Raw genomic sequence first — 11,039 nt, 5'->3', positions numbered from 1 at the left:
TTCCAATGGATATCCGTTTGTTAATTTTGATGGAGATTTGATGTTCATGTGTTCTTGAGATTTTCTGGAAAATGGATGAAGAATGATGATGAATTCTGGAAAAAACAGCGCGTTGATCCGGTTTCCTTCGCCTGGCAATTTGAAATGTGTTTACCGCTTGTTTGATCCAATAGAACGCTGACACCTCAATTAGTGATACAATGCGTTTTGCATCCTGGGCGAGATAATTACAATTATGCCATTGCATGTTATAATTAATTAATTTATTTCATTTTTTTTTCATTTGTTTTTTCATTTAATTACATGATATTAGAAAATAGATATCTCACTCATAATTCATCCAAATTTTGTGAGATTTTTTGTGCCATGCTCATGAGAATGTGTAGAATTTAATGGATATTTTTGGAATTTTTTTGCATGAGTAGAAAAATAAAATGCTTAGGGATTGTAGAATGTGTCACATTTTTGTACGCTTTGCCAAATTCATCATGAAATGCTCATACTTCCAAAGAAATGATTGAAAATGTTTGTGCTTATTCTGGACATGTTGATGGTGATTTCCATGTAGAGTTTGTGGTTTTTGGATACTTGGTTGATTAGATATGAATTTTTGGATTAAGGTGTGACAATTTGTGTCACACCAAGCTAGGTCAACTTTCTGATTTTATTTGCATGGCCTAGAAATGTTTGATTGCTCCAATTTTTTGCATGAATGATCATTGATATGTCAAGATAACATGTGATTTTTGCTGGAATTTTTGATGTCATTTTCTAATTGATTGATAATTTTCTTCTCTGTATGCTCATTTTGTGAATTTATGTGACACATGTTGGCATTTCTTTTGTGAAATTCTCATATGGTATTGGATGAAGATGAAATTTGATATGTGGATTGTAGACACATTGTGGGACATCATGCTTTTGGTCCCATGCCTTTCTTAATTGTTGTCACTGTTTTATGAATTATTGAAATGGATGCTTGCTTGGATGTCTTGAATTGGCTTGAATAATTGTGTCTGGACTTTTTGATTTTCATTGACCTACTTTCTTTTGTCCAATTGAGCTGAAAATTGACATGCTACTTGTTGATTATGTCCTGTTTAGGTTTGAATTATTTGAGGATTTTTGGAATTGTTTTGGTATGCCTTTGATTGAAGTCATTCTGTTTGGACTTTTGGTTTTGTGTTTGACCTAGTTTGTGGTATATTGTGCATGAATTGATATTGGTGAATGGTATAAGCATGGGACCAATTGCATTTGCTTTTGAATGGTTTTAATTTGATTTTGGATTGGTTTGGCTTGCTGTTTAGATTTTTTTCTCCCTTTTGGACCCTAGGCTTGGCCTAGTGGTCTAGTTTCTCACATTTGGTTTGGATTTTCAGGATGAAATGCACAATGCTTAAGGAGATTGCTTCAAGGCAATTTGAATTGAGTTTGGTTGATGTTTATAAACTAACTTGACTTTGTTTTGTAGGTTGTGATGCTTGAGCTTGGGCTTATAGCTTGCACTTGTGTGCATTAACTTGTGTTGCCTGTGCAGTTTAACTGATTAACATTTGCTGTTTACTGTTGGTTTGTCTGAGTACTGATGATACTTGATTGATTTCAGGTACATTTAGTCGCTTACAATTCTTTAAGAACTTGCTTGCTGCTGCTTGGTTTTTTTTAACCAGTTGAGGTAGAATCTCTATACTTCATGTAGTCTGGAAGACCTGGCCTGTTACTTGGCCAGGCAACTGTCTGAAGTCCTCCTTAAGAGGCGATGATTGTGATTGTTTATTTTTGTGCCAAGCAGGTGAAGACCTCTATGAGGCAATTGGAGGAATCCAAGGGATATGCAATCTATCCCCCGCTATTCTGTGAGTCGTCCCTCTGCTCACACCACTGTGTTGATGCATTGGGACACAAACCCAAGATCTTGTGCTGTTGCACAATCGAGTCAGAGTCTTGAGCGTAGAAGGGTCCCTCCATTCTGGACCCACGCTCCTTTGTCTGAAGCTCTCCCTGGTCAGAGATAAGAGCTGTGAAGGCTAATCTTCACTCACCTTTCATCTGCTTCACCTTAGCCCCGCAATGGCAAGGTTAAGAGCGAATACTACCCATGTACAGATGACTTGCTTCGGCAGTCAAACCCATTGTTTGAGCCCACTTGACTGGTTATAGTGTGTGCTTGGTGAATATTTGTTTGCTCTGTTTGCTTGTATGCTTGTATGCTTGCTTTCTTCCTGGATAGGATTAGCTTGCCGTTGTGCAAGTAGGTAGAAACCTCAACGTAGGGCAATGATGCATGACAACACTAGGCTCGAGTACAGCTCCCTGGTAGTGTGTCTTCCCTTGGTTTCTGGCTAGGTTTTCTTTCCCTTTGAGGGGAACTACATCGCCCTGATCCTCGTTCCAGACGAGGTATGTAGGCAGGAGACCGTGCGAGGTCTCTCCGGGCACCCTTTTCTTTTTTGCGTGTGTTTTGTTTGGCAGCTATCAGGCTCGAGTTCCCGACTCCCTGTTAGTCTGTGTGTGCCGTTTCTTCTGACGTCTCAGCGTCTCTTCTGGCTTGCTTGATGACTTGTAGGCTCGAGTTCCCGACTCCCTACTAGCTTGCATGTTCTTCCTTTCCCTTTCAGGGGAACTACATCGCCCTGATCCTCGTTCCAGACGAGGTATGTAGGCAGGAGACCGTGCGAGGTCTCTCCGAGCACTTTTTTTTCTTTTGTGTGTGTTTGCTTGTTATCTTCTTGTGTATGCTTGGTTCGGATGCCGACGTAAGTCCAGTGATTGGCGGTCGGGCTCCACGTTTGCCCTTTTGTGTGTGTTTTGGTTCGGATGCTGATGTAAGTCCAGTGATTGGCATTCAGGCTCCATGTTTGCTTGTGTTTGTGTTTGCTTGTTTGGCGTGCGTGAGCCGAACTACGGCAGCTCTGATTCTCGTTCTAGACGAGATACGTAGGCATAGGATGCGACGTCCTATCGAGCTCTCTTCCCCTTAACCCCACCTGTGTTCCTTGTGTGTGTGTGTGATGTTTTAGCAACCTTTTCTTTTCTTAGAGCGTGGATCCCGTCGAGTACGACGGACGTGAGGGGTGCTAATACCTTCCCCTTGCGTAACCGACTCCCTTACCCTTTCTCTTTGGTCGCGAGACCATGCTTTTTCCAGGTTTCTCTGAGCGTTTCCTTTCCCTATTTTGGGATAAATAACGCGCAGTGGCGGCTCTGTGTTGTGTTTTTATTTGAGTCCCGCCGATTGTTTTTCGCGGATGCGACAGAGAGGAATTACCTGAGGATGGACAAAATCACAACCGTGCTCTCCATATCTCAGTAAAATGCAAAGATGATGCTTTGGCAAGAGTTTTGGTTGATACCGGATCTTCTCTGAATGTTATGCCAAAGAGAACACTCGCCAAATTATTTTATCAAGGACCAGCTATGAAGCCTAGTGCCTTGATAGTGAAAGCTTTTGATGGTTCTAGAAGAACCGTGATTGGAGAAGTTGAATTGCCCATATTGATTGGCCCTCATGTATTCCCGATTAATTTCCAAGTCATGGATATTAATCCAGCATATAGCTGCTTATTGGGGCGTCCCTGGATTCATGCTGCAGGGGCAGTCACCTCCACCTTACATCAGAAGATGAAGTTTGTAGTGGACAATCAACTAATCATCATTTCTGGAGAAGAGGAATTTGTGGTCAGTCACCTTTCATCCTTCAGATATATCGAGGCTGATGAGGATGCTTTGGAAACTTCTTTCCAAGCTCTTGAAATACCAATGCCACTTTTGTGGAGATGAAGGGCCCTGTTGGGAAAGCTTGTTCATCTTTCGCGTCTCTGAAAAGCGCAAAGTCTAGTATTGAAGGAGGAAACCCTGAAGGTTGGGGTCAGCTTATCGATATTCGTGAGAAGCATGATCGCTTTGGTCTGGGATATGTGCCTTCCGCTACGAAAGGAGCCCGAGTCCCTGCAAAGGACAACACCCGAAGCATCCAGGAAGTATTCCTTAGCATAGGATTCATCCATGGAGATCAAGTCAATGCAATTGAAGATAGCACCGCAAATGAAGATGAGCCATGTTTGGTTTACCGGTGTGAGACAGCTTTGAACAACTGGAAGGTGGTTGAGATCCCCGAAATTTTTCCTTTGTCAAAGTAATAATTGTTGTATTTTTCCTTTCACATCCTTAGCTCTGCCCAAGGCTATTGGATCATGTTGTAGGGCCCCTTTTCATTTTCAAATAATCATTATCAGTGAATAAAAGACATTTTGTTAAATTCTTATTCATTTACTCAGCTTTCTCTTAAGAAAATGGCAATCTTTTCAAAAACAAAAAAACTTTTCATTTTATGCATCTTTTATTTTTTTCTAAAAGAAATCAATCATTCAAACATGCAGAATAAACGATAACCCCATTGAATCCAATGACTTTACTACCTCTCATAACTTTGACTCCCCTATCTACCAAGCGGAAGAGGAGGGTGAAGAAGATTGTTACATCCCCGATGAACTGGCAAGGCTGCTCGAGCACGAGTCCAAAGCCCTTCAGCCACATGAAGAACCGGTGGAAACAATCAACCTTGGCACAGAGGAAGAGAAAAAAGAAGTCAAAATCGGCACCACGCTTGAAGCAAGCATCAGAGAGAGATTGGTCAAGCTTCTACAAGAATATGTGGATGTATTTGCGTGGTCATACCAGGATATTCCAGGTCTAGACACCGACATCGTTGAGCACAAGCTCCCGCTTCAACCAGAATGCTCGCCAATAAAACAAAAACTCCGAAGAACAAGACCAGATATGGCTCTGAAGATTCGTGAAGAAGTCAAACGACAATTTGACGCTGGTTTTCTCGCAGTGGCGAAGTACCCACAATGGGTAGCTAATATTGTACCTGTGCCCAAAAAGGATGGAAACGTGAGGATGTGTGTTGACTATAGGGATCTGAACAGAGCTAGCCCAAAGGACGATTTCTCTCTACCGCACATTGATACTCTGGTAGACAACACTGCAAGATTTGTTGTCTTCTCCTTTATGGATGGTTTTTCGGGATACAATCAAATCAAGATGGCTCCAGATGACATGGAGAAGACCACTTTTATCACCCCTTGGGGCACTTTTTGCTACAAGGTGATGCCTTTCGGTCTCAAAAATGCCGGGGCAACTTACCAAAGAGCTATGGTCACTCTTTTCCATGATATGATGCACAAGGAGATAGAGGTTTATGTTGATGACATGATCGCTAAATCTCAGAATGAAGAAGATCATATGAACCATCTGAAGAAGCTGTTTGAACGCCTTAGAAAGTTTAGATTACGATTAAACCCTGCAAAATGCACATTTGGTGTCCGTTCAGGGAAGTTGCTTGGTTTCATTGTTAGTCAACGAGGAATTGAGGTGGACCCTGACAAGGTCCGAGCTATACAAGAAATGCCTGCTCCACGCACCGAGCGAGAAGTCAGAGGTTTCCTTGGACGTTTGAATTACATCTCAAGGTTTATCTCACACATGACGGCCACGTGTGAGCCTATCTTCAAATTGCTTCGAAAAGATCAAGTTGTTGAATGGAATCCTGATTGTCAAAATGCTTTTGAGAAGATTCGTCACTACTTGCAAGAGCCTCCTATTTTGATTCCACCTGTCCCCGGAAAGCCATTAATCATGTATATGACTGTGCTTGAAGGATCAATGGGTTGCGTGCTGGGGCAACATGACGAAACTGGTCGGAAAAAACATGCTATTTACTATCTGAGTAAAAAGTTTACCGATTGTGAAAGTCGATATTCACTTTTGGAGAAAACTTGTTGCTCGCTAGCATGGGCCGCTCGTCGTTTGAGGCAGTACATGATTTGCCATACTACTTTGTTGATCTCAAAGATGGATCCAATAAAGTATATCTTTGAGAAACCTGCCTTGACTGGAAGACTTTCCCGTTGGCAGATGCTTTTGTCAGAGTACGACATCCAGTACGTAACCCAAAAAGCAATCAAGGGAAGTGTGTTAGCAGAGTATCTTGCTCATCAACCAGTTGAAGACTATCAGCCATTGAAGTTTGATTTCCCCGATGAGGATATAATGGTGATAAAGGATTGTGAGATCCCAGGCCCAGATGAAGGACCAGAACCAGGATCTCGATGGAAGCTCGCGTTTGATGGTTCTTCCAATTATAGTGGTCATGGTGTGGGAGTTGTTTTGATGAATCCCAATGGTGGCTTTACCCCTTTCACAGCGAGGTTGTGCTTTGATTATACAAATAATGTCGCCGAATATGAAGCCTGTATCCTTGGTCTTGAAGCTGCAATTGATCTCCGAATCAAGATCCTTGAGGTGTATGGAGATTCAGCCTTGGTGATCTATCAGGTCAAAGGTGAATGGGAGACCCGCGATGCGAAGCTGATCCCGTATCGCGCTCATGTTGTGAAGATGATAGAATACTTTGATGATATCACTTTCCATCACATCCCAAGAGTAGAAAATCAAGTGGCTGACGCTTTGGCAACATTAGCATCAATGTACCAAGTCAGATTCCATAATGAAGCTCCACTTATTCGAATCGAGCGAAGAGATGAGCCTGCTCACTGTCAGCTGATTGAAGAAGAAATTGATGGTAAACCTTGGTTTCATGATATCAAGCGATATCTTCTAAATCAAGAGTATCCAGAAGATGCTACATTGTTGGATAAAAAAACTCTGAGGAGGTTATCGTCCAAATTCTTTTTGAGCAATGATGTGCTTTACAAGAGAAACCATGACATGGTTCTGCTTAGATGCGTGGATAGACACGAAGCAGACATGTTGATCAAGGAGATTCATGAAGGATCCTTTGGGACCCATGCTAATGGACATGCCATGGCCAAAAAGATTTTGAGAGCTGGCTATTACTGGTTGACCATGGAGTCTGATTGTTTCAGCTATGCAAGAAAATGTCATAAATGCCAAATTTACACTGATAAAGTGCATGTACCGCCAACATTACTGAATGTTTTAACATCACCTTGGCCTTTCTCAATGTGGGGCATCGACATGATTGGTGCTATAGAACCTAAGGCTTCCAATGGTCACCGCTTCATCCTGGTTGCCATCGATTACTTTACTAAATGGGTAGAGGCTGCTTCCTATACCAATGTGACGAGACATGTGGTTGCTCGCTTTATCAAGAAGGAGATTATCTGCCGCTATGGAATCCCAAGCAAGATCATCACCGACAACGGTTCAAACTTGAACAATAAGACAATGACAGAATTATGTGAGAGTTTCAAGATTGACCACCATAATTCTTCTCCATACCGTCCAAAGATGAACGGTGATGTTGAAGCTGCCAACAAAAATATCAAGAAGATCCTGCAAAAGATGGTGAAAACTTATAAGGATTGGCACGAGATGCTACCCTTTGCTTTGCATGGATACCGAACCTCAATCCGCACTTCAACAGGGGCAACCCCATTCTCCTTAGTGTATGGGATGAACGCAGTTCTCCCAGTCGAAGTAGAGATACCTTCAACGAGAATATTGATGGAAGCCAAGCTGGACGAAGCTGAATGGATCCAGAACAACTATGATCAACTTAACCTCATTGATGAGAAGCGTATGACCGCTCTGTGCCATGGATAATTGTACCAGCAATGAATCAAGAAGGCATTTGACAAAAAGGTTCGTCCTCGAGAGTTCAAGGAAGGGGATCTCGTGCTCAAGAAGATCTTGCCAGTACACAAAGATTCACGTGGGAAGTGGACTCCCAACTATGAAGGCCTATACGTTGTAAAGAGAGCCTACTTTGGAGGTGCTCTATTTCTCACGACTATGGATGGCGAAGAGCTCATTCACCCTGTGAACTCTGATGCAGTCAAAAGATACTATGCCTAACAAATTCCGGTGGACTGAAAACCCGAAAGGGCGGTCCAGGAAAAAGTTAGGGATAAAAAAAATGGTAGCTCGCTAAGTTGAAAACCTGAAAGGGCGACTTAGGCAAAAAAGAGCGTCCCGGTGGATTGAAAACCCGAAAGGGCGATCCAGGCAAAAATTAGGGACAAAAGGCATAAACTGCATCGGTTGTCACTAATCAACACAGAAGAGCTAAAAATGGAAGATCAATCTAGTCACTCCCTTCAGAAGCGAGGTCTCGTGGAGTCATTGTTATTAGGGATGGTAGTAGTCATTGTGATTCAATGTAAACCTTTCCCTATTGCCATTTTCAAATTTGTAACATTCCATGGAGCTACGCCATTTGTGTGCTACCATTCTTGAATAAATACAAGTTTGCCCATCAAATTCTATCATTTGCTGTTTTTCTCTGATTTTCTTTGTTATGCAAAATGTCATTTATTTGTTAATAATGAAATTTTGAACTCAAAAAAAATAATTTTTCAACATATTGAGAAACACAATTTTGCTTTGACATGTGGAAATATTAAAAGGAAATCTTTCGTCTTTCCCCGTAAGTCTCAAGTTGCAAGACGCCCCTTGGATGATCAACATCTACCTCTAGAGAGCACAAATTTATCATTCTCTGGAAGGATTATTGGGCCAGTTGTAACTGTTCAGCTTGATAGATCCTCCTTTATTGAATTTACTCACTCCTTTGGTTGAGTTATTTGTGTTGAGGATTCAGTACCTCCCTAAAGCTTTCCTTAATTATCAGCCTGTATATTGTCAGCATTTGCATTTCATGATCATTCATACATCATGCATATAAGCAAAATCCAAATCATGCATAGCCGAAATATATTTCGTGCTCATTTTGCATTGACTCAGGTCTTGTTGTCGATCCTATGATCCTTTGACCTTTAATTCTGGTTTGTCTTTGGTGCCCTTAAACCAACACCCGGTTTTCGCAGTCATTTTCAAAGTCCAATTGTCATTGGCAAATTCCGTGGGAATCTGGTTGTAATCCATTGCTTACGGTCAAAGTCCAATTGTTGTTGGCACATACAGAAAGTTTAATTACCCTATCTTTCCTGATGGTTCCGTGAAAGTCATGTGTGACTTATCATCTTGAGGAATTTCCAGAAGCTTGGAGGTTCTTCGTGTTAGAAAACTCCAATGATGTTCCTTTGTATGTTTTCCAATATTCTCAGGCCATGTATGAACCTGCTGTTCAACTTTTATTTCAGTATTGCTAGGTCATGTATGAACCTGTTGCTGAACTTTTTGTTCCAATGTTGTCAAGTCATGTATGAACTTGTTATGGAAATTTTCTCAAAAAAGTTCAAGTTTGTCATCAGGTCATGTATGAACCTGTTGATATACTCTTTTTGAATTTTTCTGAGTTTGTTAGGTCATGTCTGAACCTACAGTCAGAAATTCTTGATATTCTCCAGCATTGTCAGGTCATGTATGAACCCGTTGCTGTTGAGCCTTTATTCCAGTTTTACCAGGGCATGTATGAACCTGTGGCTGAACCTTTTATTCCAGTGTTGGCAAGTCATGTATGAACTTGTTGTGGAATTTTTCTCAAAGTATTCAAGTTTGTCATCAGGTCGTGTATGAACCTGTTGATATACTCTTTTTGAACTTTTCTGAGTTTGTTAGGTCATGTCTGAACCTGCTGTCAGAAATTCTTGATATTCCCCAACATTGTCAGGTCATGTATGAACCTGTTATTGAGCTTTCTTTCCAGTATTACCAGGTCATGTATGAACCTGTTTTGGAGAATCTTTCTCTATGTTTATTTCAGTGTTGTCATATCATGTATGAACTTGTTGATACACTCTTTTTGACTTTTCTGTTTGTTGTCAAGTCATATTTGAACTTGCTGTCAGAACCGTTCTTGGTATTCCCCAGCATTGTCAGGTCATGTATGAACCTGCTGTTGAGCTTTTATTCCTGTGTTACCAGGTCATGTCTGAACCTATTTTGAAGAGTCTTTTTTCTTTGATTATTCCAGTATTATCAGGTCATGTATGAACCTGTTGCTGAACCTTTTGTTCCAATGTTGTCAGGTCATGTATGAACCTGTTGTAGAAATTTTTCTTATTCGGGTTTAGTAAGTCATGTGTGAACTTACTACCGAAATCTCTTGTATCCTAAGTGTCGTTCATCGAATTTCACTTTGAGTACTCTCTAGTGTGTGTCCGATTCTCCAACAGGATTGTTATCCCCAACAAGCTATTTTACCCTTTTGTTTGTTTCCATGTGGACCATCAGTATTCCCCACAGATTGGTCTGTTCAGTAGCATCTCCTGTTAAGGATTCACTGTGTCCCTAACAGATAAATTCAAAAAAAAATATAAAGAGTCCTGCATCCATGCATATCATATCATAGCATTTTCATTTTTCAGGTTCAAAATCTGGGTCTCCATGGTATTTAACCATCCCCCACTGTGATCCGATGAAAAGTGTCGTTTCATTTTCCTCTGGTGGAGGATGTTTAAATAGGGGCAACTGTCATACCCCGATTTTGGCCCTGAAAATTTTTCCCCATCGATCACTCGTTTGCATTCTTTCTTCATTCACCTTCATACCCTTCATTCATGTTCATGTTTATTATTTCATATTTTTTACGTTTTTCACATTCCAAATTTACATTCATATTTTCTTCATTCACATTGAAAAAAAATTCCATTCATATTCGAGAATTTCCACATACTCATTCATAGTTCGATTCCTTCATTCATTCATTCAATCATAATCATCCATGTACATGGCATATGAATAACTTATAATAAAAAAAAACATCTCATCACATGAATACTTGAAGTTTCTAAGATGCAAAGAGAGATCTTTGTCTTGCTACAAGAAACACCAATTTGCATTCATTGCAAATCATAGATTATCCAAAAAATACATAATTTACAAAGAGCAGCACATAGCATTATCTGATCACGTGAAATTCACAATTGAGTCCTTTATCAACCTTGATGTTGTGAACTATATTCAGCTTCTCGGTCCTGAATATGAACTCTTGAAGAAGAAGTATCTGGATGAATCTTCTGAGCGAAAACGACTTCACAAGTGCAATATGATTGTCTTCATGACGTTTCGTATCCACATGGCTACGTTCACGCTTCATTTGCTACTACCTGCTGATTCATCTGCTGCTGAAGGTCCATACAAGGTGC

Source organism: Lathyrus oleraceus, chromosome 2, assembly GCF_024323335.1.
Source record: "Lathyrus oleraceus cultivar Zhongwan6 chromosome 2, CAAS_Psat_ZW6_1.0, whole genome shotgun sequence".
Classification (NCBI taxonomy): Eukaryota; Viridiplantae; Streptophyta; class Magnoliopsida; order Fabales; family Fabaceae; genus Lathyrus; species Lathyrus oleraceus.
Note: the sequence above shows the minus strand (reverse complement) of the source record.